The sequence below is a fragment of the Microcaecilia unicolor genome, chromosome 2, assembly GCF_901765095.1.
Source record: "Microcaecilia unicolor chromosome 2, aMicUni1.1, whole genome shotgun sequence".
In the NCBI taxonomy this organism is placed as follows: Eukaryota; Metazoa; Chordata; class Amphibia; order Gymnophiona; family Siphonopidae; genus Microcaecilia; species Microcaecilia unicolor.
The window spans coordinates 498,204,533-498,218,153 of NC_044032.1; the positions used below are offsets into that span (position 1 = coordinate 498,204,533).

The 13,621-nt window shown below is 49.3% G+C and overlaps 1 protein-coding gene across 3 annotated transcripts in view; it reads left to right on the plus strand.

Moving 5' to 3' along the window:
• Positions 1-1,584: 1,584 nt before the first annotated feature.
• AFAP1 (actin filament associated protein 1) overlaps positions 1,585-13,621 on the plus strand; it is a 388,894-nt gene continuing 376,857 nt past the window's right edge. For all 3 annotated transcript variants that reach the window (XM_030191154.1, XM_030191156.1, XM_030191155.1), the window contains exon 1: positions 1,585-1,704. The gene's annotated coding sequence lies outside the window, so the exon portion shown is untranslated. The remainder of the gene's footprint in view (positions 1,705-13,621) is intronic.

The window sequence follows — 13,621 nt, forward strand, 5'->3', positions numbered from 1 at the left end:
ATATTGTGTCTGTGTAAACTGAGCCATGTCTTTAGCATCTGGCTTGCTTTTCCAGTATAGCACCCTTCTTCACACTTTTTACATTGCATGATGTATACCACATTGGAGGATGAGCATGTGAATGATCCCCTTATTCTGAATGTTTTTCCCATGTGAGTGACTGTAGGATCCTGTGAAATGTGTCAGCACAGTTTGTAGCTGGGAATATTGCAGGGGCGTGTGCCATTCTCTTCTTTTTGAGCCTCCATTGGGAGTTTGCTTTTCACTCATTTCTGTTTCAAATTAGGTGGCTATCGGAAGGCCAGTACTGGTAGGGCTGGGACTATCTCTTTCAGTACTTCATCTTCCTGGAGTAGTGGCTGTAGATCTTTTTATAATTCTTCTCAATTTTTCTAGCTCTGGATTGTATGTCACTATAAGAAGGATTTTCTCTGTGGTTTTCTTCTCTTTGTACTGCAGTAGATTTTCTCTAGGTATTTGAAGGGAAGAAACAATATTCTTCAGATTCTTTTGGGGTTGTAGCCTTTTTGTTTGAAGGAATAAGTCAGGATTTTGAGGTGTTTATCTCTGTCTCTTGGGTCAGAGCAGATACGGTGTGGCTTGACTGTGTATAATGGATTTTTTTTTGTATGTAAAGGGTAGAAGCTGGAGTTGTGAAGATAGCTGAATCTGTCTGTAGGTTTCTTGTATAACAATGTTTGTATATAGCCACTGCTGATAGAAACTGTGGTGTCTAGAAAGTTGTCTTTCTGGGGAGTAGCCAATTTTATTGTAGGATAGTATGTATTGAAGAGAGTCTCTTCAAAAGTCTTATCCAAAGATGTATTAGTCTAATAAAAAAGGTATCATCTTATTTTATTTTCTATGTTTTGATTTATTTCTATTTATTACCTCCATAGGGAAGAAATTCAGCATAAGAGAAATCTACACACTCTTCCTTTAATGTAGTATTCAATGCAGAAAATATGAAGGATGCTAAGGTGGTAAGGTCTGACTTGTCTGTAAAATGTGGATTATTTAAATCTTGATTGTTGAGGAATTTCCAGCAGACCCCAACTGCAGAGACTTACCCTTCCAAGCCTATCTGGTCCAACAACAACTCTTCTTTCTCCTTGCAGGTCACTCACTGCCCAGTGTTTGAAATGTCTGCTGCTAGATTTGTCTAGGGAAGAAGGGAGGGGAGGCCAAAAGATAATCTGGACAATGCGTTATAATATCTTAAGGATCGCGAAAATTGCAAGATAATATGACAACGGGTGGTGGTGGGGATAAATGGAAAACAATAGGTATAAGCAGACACCACATCTAAAAGCAGAGAAACAGGCAGGCAACGGCATATACAAACAAGCAAGAGAGTCGGACAGAAGACAAATGGGCAGCAGGCGGATAAAACACAGAAAGAGAGAGGAAAAGAGATCTACAGCCCGCAGCCTGTCTCCGTAGCTTATCTGACTGCATCCCTCCTCTTTGTTCCTCGCAGTAGACCCGCCCCTGACCCCTGAGCGCCACTTCCTATTGGCGGGCCGGCTTGTCATTCTCCGGGACTAGGGTAGAGTCCCCGGCCGGGCTGCAGCAGCGGCTGAAGCAGTCAGGCTCGGGCCGGGCGCTGGTGGTCGTGGGAGAGAGTGCGCGCGCGTTTAATTCCCCGGGCTCCTCGCGCCTCTGCCCCGAGACGGGTGACGGGTCGGCAAGGGACAGCCAAAGGTAAGATGCAGCCTAAAAGCTCAGGGGCGACGAGCGATCGCCTTGTCGCCAGTTAGAGGAGGTCTGATCTGATTTCTAAAGGCAAAGGAAGGGGTACCGTTAGGACGATGCATCACTTCCCTGCTGGAGAGCATCCAGCCATTGCAAGAGGGAAGGGAAAGAGAAAATAAAAGTTGGACTTTTGTTTTTGTTTAGGTGGGAAAATACCTGTTAAGAATTGGCTGCTCACCGTTCCCTGGTTATGTTGCTTGCAGGAGCAGGGAGGGAAGGATCCTGGCAGGGGGCTTCCAAAGGCGATTGCCCCCTATTGCCAGCTTGAATGTAAGGGGCTACATAGGGGGAGGGGGCGAAGAGCTGATTTTAATTCTTGTTTTTTTTTTCCTGGGATTTGCCCCGTTTATTTATTTTTATTTTATTTTCAACCTTTATGGCATCAGCGTCTTAGGTTACAGTTAGTGTGTTCTACCACATCACTAGCACTACCAGCAAAAAAGGGTCTGGACGTTTTGCCTTGTGGAAAACGGAGAAAGCGCCAGGATTTAGTGAAAAAAAAAAGTTGCAGCCTTTTGTCCTGCTGATCTATGCACTCTTTTCTGAAATGGTGGTGCTGGTTCCTTGAAATCCGCCGCGATTAAGATAGAGGGTTGGGGGGGCTTGAGACGGTCCTCCTCGGGCCGGGAAAAGGCCAGCTGCTGAGTCTGGGGGAGGAGCGGGGCACTGCCGGTTTTGCTTGGCTTCACTGCTCCCACCACCCAGTGCCTACTTTCACCACTGCGCAGGCGCAGCCAGCTTCTTTCAACCCTCTCTCCCTACCCTCCCCTGTAAAGAGAATTTCCCCCCTGGCAAAAGATTTCCATTTCTGTTTCCAAATGCTTATTTGCAGAAAAGAAAGGCCAAAGGTAGTTAAGCAAATGAAACTGAGCATACCATGTCTGAAATCTGACTGCTATTTAATGAACACCACTTACACATTGTCCTGCTGTGCATCTGCCGCAGATAATGGGTTTGGTTTTGCGGTTTTACAGAAAGCCCACCAGAACAAGCAGCTTGTAGTTTGGATTCTTAATTAAAGGTAACGAGTGAATTCTAGCCAGCCCATTTAAGGATTCTGTTCAGTGGAAAAATGCATGGGAGGCAGAGCCTTGAGCTGATCTTACTGGGTGGGCAACCAGGAGGTGCTGCCACATTGACCGGGCACTACTTTAGAATTGTTATATTTCAATTTGTTTTAGTTTACCGCTGACAGGACGTGCTGAGCCAGGGCTGTGTAGAAGGGTAAAGAGACTTGACTTGCTTTGCGTCCACCTTGTCAGTTGTGGTCTGCCCTTGGTTGACTGAGAATGTGACTCTGTGCGCAGTTGGCAAGTCTGGTGCTAGGCACTGGTGTGTTGATCCGCCACACTGGCACGTTGACAGAGATTTGTTTCAAATGTGTGCTTTTTAGATACCCCTAAGAAGTGGAGCACGGTCAACCACATTATTCCAAACAGTTTAATTTGGGGGTTGTAAACTTTCCTGTACATTTTATTGTGTGCCTTGCAAAGAATCTCATGCCATGAAACCAAAATGCAAAATTGCCATTCTATTTTGTTGAGTTTTTTTTTTTTTTTTGTGTAAGGATGTTTTAAAAGAAAAGCAATCCATATGGTCTCAAGTGTAGTTCCTTTCCTGCCAGCAAAGTTTTAATAGGCGGATGACAAACCAGTCTTCCTGACCTGTACCCACTGGTTACTTAAAGAATACATTCCACAGATAGCAGACTCAAGCCCTCAAGTGCCTTAATAGGGTTTGGCTTTGGGGGTAACGGGTAACCAAAATGTCTGCGGACTGTAAACTAGCTGCATGTGCACCTCAGGAGTGTTTGTTTTGGATAAGTCCAGAAGTGAAATTCTCTATCTCTGGTCTGTGGCTTGATGTTCATCCCTCTGTCTCTTCTAGTAACCTGCACTTGCCCTTTTTAAGCAGTATAATCTTTTTCTTTTTTGTTTGTTTTTATTGGCAGACATGTTATCTTCTCTAGACAAAGAAACCATGTACAGTAATCACTAGCTGAGTCTATAATTTTGGAAAAGCCCCATTCTGCTTCCTTTACAAGAGACAGCAGGGGCCTCATGGCAGTAGGAAAGAACTTAGGACTTCTTTTACAAAGCTGCGATAGTGATTGCTGTGCGGCAAATAAGAGGAAGCCCATTCAATTCCTATGGGCTTCATCTCATTTGCTGCTGCGTGGGAATCACTAGTGTGGCTTTGTGAAAAGCCCTTAGCTTTTCAGAAGCTATTTTACTCTCCCTTCTTATTGTGCTTGTAACAGATTTTGATGATTCTCAGAAGTATACCAGAAGGCTGTTAAGTTTTCGTTGGGGGGAGGTCAGGGATATGTGGCAGCTAGCACAGCAAGACGTTGTCCACTGCCTACTTTATCTTTACACAATGAAGGAGGAAAAAATCTGTGGGCAAGCGGGTGTGTCTACATCTCTCTGTTCACCTGCCAGAGCAGTGAAATATCTGGAAGAGGTGGGGGGGGGGGGGGGCATCCATTTCTGCCCTCTTCCTTGCCACCCTCTAATCTACAAAGTTAGGAGAAGCCAGATCACATATCTGTTGTATGTTTGTGGGGGTAAGATCGGTCAGCTCGGATACTTGATGTAACCCTGGTTCACCCCTCAGTCAGGCCCATCAGCTCTGCCGGTTCAGGCACATGGGACCAGGGTCAAGAAAACAGACTGTACCTCAGTTGAGCTGGGCGCAGACCGGGGCTGATCCAAATCCCGGCAGGCGCCGAAGGGCTCCTTCCCCCTGGAATACTGGAGTTTGCCCTCAGAAAAAATTTACCAGCAGTCTTTAATGAGTAACTTCCATATCATCAAGCTGATCAATCCATAGACTGGTGGGTTGTGTCCATCTACCAGCAGGTGGAGATAGAGAGCAAACTTTTGCCTCCCTATATGTGGTCATGTGCTGCCGGAAACTCCTCAGTATGTTCTCTATCTCAGCAGGTGGTGGTCACACACAGCAGCAGCTCTGGCTAGGCCCCAAGCCTAATCCTAGGTTTTGTTGAGGCCTGGGGTTGTGGGCTCTTTTGAGCAAGTGCAACCTGGTGGTGCCAGGTCCCTCCTTTTCTCCCCCCTCCCGCTGGCTCCGTTTAAAAAAAAAAAAAAAAAAAAATTTTTAAACGTCTTTAAAGGCTGTTTAATTCGACGTTTCTTTAAAGTTCATTGCAGCTACTCACTGGGACACCAGTTCGTTACAGCTCGGAGCGGCAAGCAGGTAATTTTACTTTTTATAGCGGGCAGGGGGTTCCCCGATTCTTCTCCTCGTGGCATATGGGTCGGAGGGCGAGGGCGCAAAGGGTCGCTCCCTGGATCGTGGAGCGCTTCTAGAGGGGATGGGGGGTTTTACAACCTGATTCGCCCTTGATGGGTGACAGTTAGTGACGATGAAGTCCCGGTGTTCCTCCGGCGTGGCGGTTTTTTCCCGCCATAAACGCCCATCCCCCGCTCCTCGCCTCCGCCATCTTGGCCGGCCACGCGGCTCGGACGGCTCTCGTGGGCCGCCCTTGAGGTGGAGACATTAATGCCATGAACGCCCTTACTTGGGCGACGGCACAAAGCGGCTAAAGTTAAGCGCGTTCTCCCGCGCGGCTATCCTTCGCGGAGTTTCGCGCCGGGACTCCATTTTGGAATGCGCAGCATGCTCTCCCCCGCTATTGCGAGCGCCGGTTGAGAGTGCGTCTAGGGCTGTTGCCCAGGCTGCGGAAGTGCACAGTCTGGGGGGTTTCTCCCCCGAGTTTGTTTTGCTGCTGCATCAGGCTTTCCTCATGCAAAACGCTGCCCTGCTCCCTCTTCTGATAAAGAGGTTGAGGTTCCCAGAGGTAAACGCCCTCGGGTTGATTTCCAGGCCTTGGAGGACTTTGTCTCCTCCGATGTAGATGAGGGCAGCGTGTCTGAGTCTCCCAACGGTCCTTTGCGGATTCCTTGGAGAGATAGATCCCCGCTCGGATGGAGCGGATGACCCCTCTGCAGCGCGGCTTTTTAGCCCAGAGGATTTGCCCAACCTGTTGTTACAGGCCATGGACACTTTGAAGATTTCCTCTCCGGAGGACGTCTCTCCCTCAGCCCCTGTTGGCTCTGCCATTATGCTGGGGACGAAGCGCCCGCCTAGATCCTTCCACGTGCATGATGCCATGCAACACCTTAATTGCGGCTCAATGGGATGTCCCGGAAACGAGCCTTAAAGTGGCTAGGGCTATGTCCCGCCTCTATCCTTTGGCTGTGAGTGAACGTGAGGCCTATCTGTGGCCTACCGTGGATCTTTAATCACTGCGGTGACTAAGAAAACGGCGTTGCCGGTGGAAGGTGGCACGGCCCTAAAGGACGCCCAAGACAGAAGATTGGAGGCGGCCTTAAGGTCGTCCTTTGAGGCAGCTGCTTTAAGTTTGCAGGCCTCAGTTTGCGGCTCCTATGTGGCCAGGGCGTGCCTGACTATGGTGCAGCGGGCTTCCCCCTCGGATCTTTCCTTGAGGGCTGATTGGCCGGCCCTGGAATCGGGCTTAGCCCATTTGGCAGACTTGCTGTATGATGTCTTGAGAGCCTCAGCTAAAGGCATGGCTCAGACAGTCTCTGCGCGGCGGTGGCTTTGGCTGAAACATTGTCTGCTGACCACGCCTCTAAATCCCGCCTGGCTAGATTGCCTTTTAAAGGCAAGCTGCTCTTTGGGGTCGAGCTGGACAACATCGTGACCTCTCGGAACGTCTAAGGGCAGAAATTACCAGAGGTCAGGTGCTCGGGCTAGTACTCGTCCCGGTACCTCCAGAAGGACGGGTTGCTGGAAGCCCGTCGGTACCGCCCGGGCAAGTCGGGTTCCTCTGCCCCCTCTTCCTTCAAGAGGAATTTCTCCCCCAAGCAGCATTCCTTTCGCAGAGACCGCCGTCCGGAGGTGCTCCCTCCGGTCCCTCCCCCAGGGTCTCGTACCCAATGACGGGGCCTTGGTCCACGCCCCAGTGCAGATTGGAGGACGGCTGTCCTCGTTTCTGGGCGACGTGGACCACTAACTTCAGACGCGTGGGTGGCTGAAGTCATCAGAGACGGCTACAAGCTAGAGTTCTGCCAACCCTTAAGAGCGGGTTTGTACTCTCTCCGCAGTCTCCGGTCAAGCTGTGGCAGTGCAGCAGACCTTGGACAACCTGATCCGCCTGGGTGCGGTCGTTCCGGTGCCAAAAAATCAGATTGGCAAGGGACGTTACTCCATTTCCTTTGTGGTTCCAAAGAAAGGAGGTTCTGTCCGGCCTATCCTCGACCTCAAAGGGGTCAATCGGGCCTGGAAAGTGAGGCACTTTCCGCATGGAGACTCTCCGCTCTGTTATAGCGGCAGTGAAGGCAGGAGAGGTTCTTGGCTTCCTTGGACTCAAGGAAGCGTACCTGCATATTCCCATCTGGCCTCCTCTCCAACGCTTCTGCGTTTTACAGTCCTGAGACGACACTTCCAGTTCAGAGCCCTCCCTTTCGGGTTGGCTACTGCTCCGCGGACCTTTTCCAAAGTAATGGGGGTCATAGCGGCCTTCCTGCTAAAGGAAGGAGTACAAGTCCATCCTTATCTGGACGACGGTTGATCCGAGCACCCTCTTATGCAGAGTGCGGGCAAAGCTATGGACCGGGTAGTTGCTCTTGTGAGCTCCCGGTGATGGATCATCAACTGGAAGAAGAGCCAGCTGCGCCCGACTCAGTCCCTGGAGTATCTGGGAGTTCGATTCGACACCCAAGTGGGCAGAGTGTTCCTGCCAGACAATCGGATTGTCAAGCTTCAGGCTCAGGTGGACTAGTTCCTAGTAGCCTCTCCTATTCGGGCTTGGGACTACGTGCAGCTGTTGGGCTCTTGTGACGGCCACGATGGAAGTAGTGCCCTGGGCCAGGGCTCATATGAGACCACTACAGCTATCTCTGCTGCTGCGCTGGACTCCGATGTCGGAGGATTATGCTGTGCGCCTTCCCGTGGACCCAGCAGTGCGCAAGGCGCTGAGCTGGTGGACGCAGACAGACAAGTTGTCTGCAGGATTGCCTCTGGTGACCCCGGAGTGGATTGTCGTCACGACAGACGCCTCTTTGATGGGCTGGGGAGCCACTGCTTGGGAAGGACAGCGCAGGGGCTCTAGTCTCCTGCAGAGGCAAGTGGTCTATCAACCTCCTGGAACTCAGAGCCATTCGGTTGGTGTTATTGGAGTTCATCCCGGTACTGTGTTTGTAGCCTGTACGGGTCCTGTCGGACAATGCCACGGCTGTGGCCTATATCAACCGCCAGGGCAGGTACCAAGAGCGCCCCGCTAGCCAAGGAGGCTATGAGTCTTTGCCAGGGGGCGGAAGCGAACCTGGAGCAGCTTTCAGCGGCCCACATTGCCGGAGTCATGAATGTCAAGGCGGACTTTCTCAGTCGCCATACCTTGGAGCCCGGAGAGTGGCAACTATCTGCTCAGGCGTTCTTGGACATCACGAAGCGCTGGGGCCAGCCGAGCCTAGATCTGATGGCGTCATCGGCCAATTGCCAAGTGCCGCGCTTTTTCAGCAGAGGACGGGACCCTCGATCCCTGGGAGTAGATGCTCTTCTCCAACAGTGGCCGACACAAGAGCTCCTCTGTGTTCCCGCCCTGGCCCATGTTGGGCAGGGTGCTAGACCGGGTGGCAAAGCATCCCGGCGGGGTAATCCTGGTGGGTCCGGATTGGCCAGACGTCCCTGGTATGCGGACTTGATCAGGCTCTCAGTCGACGATCCTCTGCGGCTGTCAGTGGAGCAGGGCCTGTACATCAGGGTCCCGTGGTGATGGAGGATCCCTCTCCCTTTGGTCTTACGGCCTGGCTATTGAGCGGCAGCGTCTGAGGAAGAAGGGCTTCTCAGACAAGGTCATCGCCACTATGCTGAGAGCGAGGAAGCGCTCTACTCTACTGCTTCCGCCAGGGTTTGGCGTATCTTTGCAGCATGGTGTGAAGCAGGCTCACTTTCTCCCTTCACTGCTCCAATTCTTCAGTGTTGGCGTTCCTGCAAGAAGGTCTGGAGAAAGGCCTGTCGCTCAGTTCCCTTAAAGTCCAGGTAGCGGCTCTGGCTTGCTTCAGGGGCCGCCTGAAGGGTGCTTCCCTGGCTTCGCAGCCAGATGTGGTGCGCTTTCTCAAGGGAGGTTAATCACCTGCGCCCTCCTCTGCACTCAGTGGTGCCTGCGTGGAATCTCAACCTGGTGCTAAGAGCATTGCAGAAGCCGCCTTTTGAACCCTTGTCGAGGGCATCTCTGAAAGACCTGACGTTGAAAGCAGTCTTTTTGGTGGCTATCACTTCAGCCAGAAGAGTTTCCGAGCTCCAGGCGCTCTCATGTCGAGAGCCTTTTCTGCAGTTCACTGAGGTAGGAGTGACTATTCGCACAGTGCCTTCCTTCCTGCCCAAGATTGTTTCTCGCTTCCATGTGAATCAGCAGCTCTGTCTCCCTTCCTTTCGTAGGGGGACTACCCAGAGGAGTACTCCGCTCTTGAATATCTGGATGTGAGACGAGTCATCATCAGATACTTGGAAGTGACCAATGATTTCCGGAAATCGGATCATCTGTTTGTCCTGTTTGCAGGTCCTCGTAAGGGTCTGCAGGCTGCTAAGCCTACAGTGGCAAGATGGGTCAAGGAAGCCATTGCAGCGGCTTATGTGGCCGCGGGAAGGTGCCGCCTATCCAGCTGAAGGCTCACTCCACGAGAGCTCAGGCGGCCTCGATGGCAGAGGCCGGATCCGTCTCTTGGAAGAGATATGCAAGGCGGCACGGGGGCTTCGGCTCATACATTCTCCAAGCATTACCGTTTGACTGTGGCTGCACGGGCGGAGGCCCGGTTTGGAGCTTCAGTGTTGAGGTCAGGGATTTCTATGTCCCGCCCTGGGTGAGTACTGCTTCGGTACATCCCACCAGTCTATGGATTGATCAGCTTGATGATATGGAAGGTAAAATTATGTATAATCATACCTGATAATTTTCTTTCCATTAATCATAGCTGATCAATCCATAGCCCCTCCCAGATATCTGTACTGTTTATATTCTGGTTGAATTTTAGGTTCAAGTTTAGCCTTCAGTTACTTCAGGAGGACTTCGTGTTCAAGTTCTTCTTTCACTTGGATTCTTCAAGAGTTGAGACGAGTTTGGTTACAGTGAGCTGCTGCATTCCTCTCCCCTCCGCTTTACGGGGCTGGATTGAGACATAATTCTGACGGCACTCCCTCCCGCTTCGTGCGGCTGTAGGGCAGCTTTGTACCCCTCCCGCTTCGGCGGTGTTAGGGTCAGTCAGCTCCTCCCGCGGTTGCGGTTGCAGGATAAGCCAGATCCCCCCCGCATCGGCGGGTGTGTGTCCCTCCCCCGCTCCGCGGGGATGAGCTGGACGGATTCCCCTCCCCCACTTGTGTGGGGATGAGCTGGGTTAATTCCCCCTCCCCCGTTTCGGCGGTGGTGAGCTGGGCAGAGTGTCCCTTCGTGGGGTAATTCTCTAAGTGCTGAGTCCTGCGGATGGAGCTTTGATATCGACATACTGAGGAGTTTCCGGCAGCACATGACCACATATAGGGAGGCAAAAGTTTGCTCTCTATCTCCACCTGCTGGTAGATGGACACAACCCACCAGTCTATGGATTGATCAGCTATGATTAATGGAAAGAAAATTATCAGGTATGATTATACATAATTTTACCTTCAAACTTCCCTTTACTTGAACAACTTTAAACTATCAACAGTTCATAAAACAATCATCATCTATTGGTTTAAATGCACAAGACAGAGTCACATCCAGTTATTGTCCTTCAAAACGTCTGTCCCATCCCAGACCAGTTACATTCCTAAGGGACTGCACTTTTCCCTTTTTTTTCCTCTGTCGGGAGTGAGTCTCTTTTCGTACCCACTGCCGTCCTTTTCCTCCAGGCACTCCTCTACTTTCACTGAACAGTTCTCTCAACAGTCCCCCCCCCCCCCCCCCCCATTTGGCAAGGATTACAACCTCCAATCTCCCCAGGATTTACAGGCTTCCTTCCAGAACTCCCCCTCGATTCATTGGGTCTCGGCAGGGACTGGGCAACCAAAGACCCAGGTCTCCTATTCGCAACCCTTTTTATTTACTTCTTGCCCCACCTTAAGAAACTGGGCTTCCTCCATCACCACCCGCCAAGCCGGTTCTACCAGCCCCACACTCTTGTGACCCCACTGGAAATTCCTCCTGCCTTCTATCTGCAGTACACGGCATTTTCCAAGGGGGTCACATTGACTTAACATTAAATTCCATAAAGCAGACCATGGGATGGGCAGGCTCAGCACTTGCATGAAGCTATTTGTGTGGGTATGTTGGGGATAAGGGAAGGTTGAGAATTAATACTACAAATGACACTGAATGGATTTATAATTCCACTTCTACTACAGTTGTTCACATCCTGGTCAAACTTTGGTATTCTCTTCAGGTTGAAATTAGCAGCACTTTTATTCTGTTGCAAGGCAATCAAAGTGATAGAACAGCAGAAAATCTGTGGCAATCAGGAAAGCTTACAGACTGAGTATAACATAAGAATAGCCATACTGGGTCAGTCCAATGGTCCATTTAGCCCAGTATCCTGCTTCTAACACTGACCAATCCTGGCAGAATCCCAAATAGTAGCAATGTTCCATGCCACAAATCCCAGGGCAAGCAGTGGCTTCCCCATGTCTATCTCAATATTGTTTAGTCTTGGAAAAGAACTTAAAGTTCCTGTATTACCTGCAGGCTTATAGCAGGTAAAGTTTCTGTATTATAGCTGGTGTCATAAAGCACAAGTAGGCATTTCAAAATGAAACAGCATTTTCCTGAAAAAATTAGAGTCATGGGATATGAGGCAATGTTCTGTTGTGGATTAGGAATGGGTTACTGGACAGAAAACAGAGGGTAGGGTTAAATGGCTATTTTTCTCAATGGAGGAGGGTGAATAGTGGAGTGTCACAGGGATCTATACTGGGACCAGTGCTATTTAACATATTTATAAATGATCTGGAAATTGGATTGACAAGTGAGGTGATTAAATTTGTAGATGGCACAAAACTATTCAAAGTTGTTAAAACACATGTGGACTGTGAAAAATTGCAGGAAGACTGGGCATCCAAATGGCAGATGAAATTTAATGTGGACAAATGCAAAGCGATGCACATTGGGAAGAATAATCTGAATCATAGTTATCTGATACTAGTAGGGTCTACCTTGGGAGTCAGCACCTAGAAAGAGATCTAGGAATCATTATAGACAGTGCGCTGAAATCTTCTGTCTAGTGTGTGGCAGAGACCAAAAAGCAAACAGGAAGCTAGGAATTATTAGGAAAGGGATGGTAAATAAGACCAAGAATACTGTAATGCCTCTGTATCGCTCAGTGGTGTGACCTCATCTTGAATATTGTGTTCAGTTCTTGTCACTGTATCTCAGAAAGGATATAGTGGAATTAGAAAAGGTTCAAAGAAGAACAACCAAATGATAAAGGGGATAGAACTTCTCTCATATGAGGAAAAGCTAAAGAGGTTAGGCTCTTCAGCTTGGAAAAGAGATGCTTGAGGGGAGATATTACTGAGGTCTACAAAATCCTGAGTGGTGTATCAATTCAGCTCACTTGCATGCAGTAAATTGTTTTAGTGTAGAAGAAAGGTAATTTAAACTTGTATCAGTATGGCTAAAAGAGGAGCACAGCAGTTTTAACTGTGTAGAATGGGTAGAAGTGAATCAATCTTTTTGTGCTTTCAAAAAGTACAAAGACTAGGAGACACTCAATGAAGTTACATGGAATACTTAGAACAAATAGGAGGAAATATTTTTTTCCCTCAACTCGTTGCCAGAGGATGTAGTAACAGCGGCTAGTGTATCTGGGTTTAAAAATGATTTGGACAAGTTCCTGGAGGAAAAGTCTGTAGTCTGTTATTAAGATGGACACGGGGGAAGGCACTGCTTGCCCCGGGATTGGTAACATGGAATGTTGCTACTAATTGGTTTCTGCCAGGTACTTGTGACCCACTGTTGGAAACATGATACTGGTGATGGACCATTGGTCTGACCCAGTATGGCTATTCTTAAGTTCTTATTTGACTTATTGCTTGTGTTTTTCCACATCTGAGGTCAGGGCAAATTGCATTATAGTACATGAGTTATTTCCCTGCCCAATTGGGCTTACAATCTAAGCATGACACTCTTACCGCAGGAGGGGAGGACAGTTATCAGCCTCTGATTTTACCCAGGTACTGCTTCATTATTCAGGTAAAATTCTTTGAAAACTGTCCCCCTTTCTGCTCGATTAATTTGTCTTGGCTGTCTTACTATCTATCGGGCTCATTTTCGAAAGAGAAAGACGCCCATCTTTTGACATAAACTGGAAGATGGGCGTCCTTCTCACAGGGTTGTCCAAATCGGTATAATCGAAAGCCGATTTTGGACGTCCCCAACTGCTTTTCGTCACAGGGACAGCCAAAGTTCAAGGGGGTGTATCGGAGGCGTAGCAAAGGCGGGACTTGGGCATGTCTAACAATTGGACGTCCTCAACACATAATTGAAAGAAACAAGGACGTCGCTGACAAATACTTGGACGATTTTACCTGGTCATGTTTTTCTTACGACCAAGGCACAAAAAGGTGCCCGAAATGACCAGATGACCACCAGAGAGAATCGGGGATGACCTCCCCTTACTCCCCCAGTGGTCACTAACCCCCTCCCATTCTCAAAAAATATCTTTCAAAATATTTTGTGCCAGCCTCAGGTGTCATACTCAGGTCCATGACAGCAGTATGCAGTCCCTGGAACAGTTTTAATGGGTGCAGTGCACTTCAGGCAGGAGGACCCAGGCCCATACCCCCACTACCTGTTATACTTGCATGGCTTGCATTTGGTCGTTTCTGAGATGGACGTCCTTGGTTTCGATTA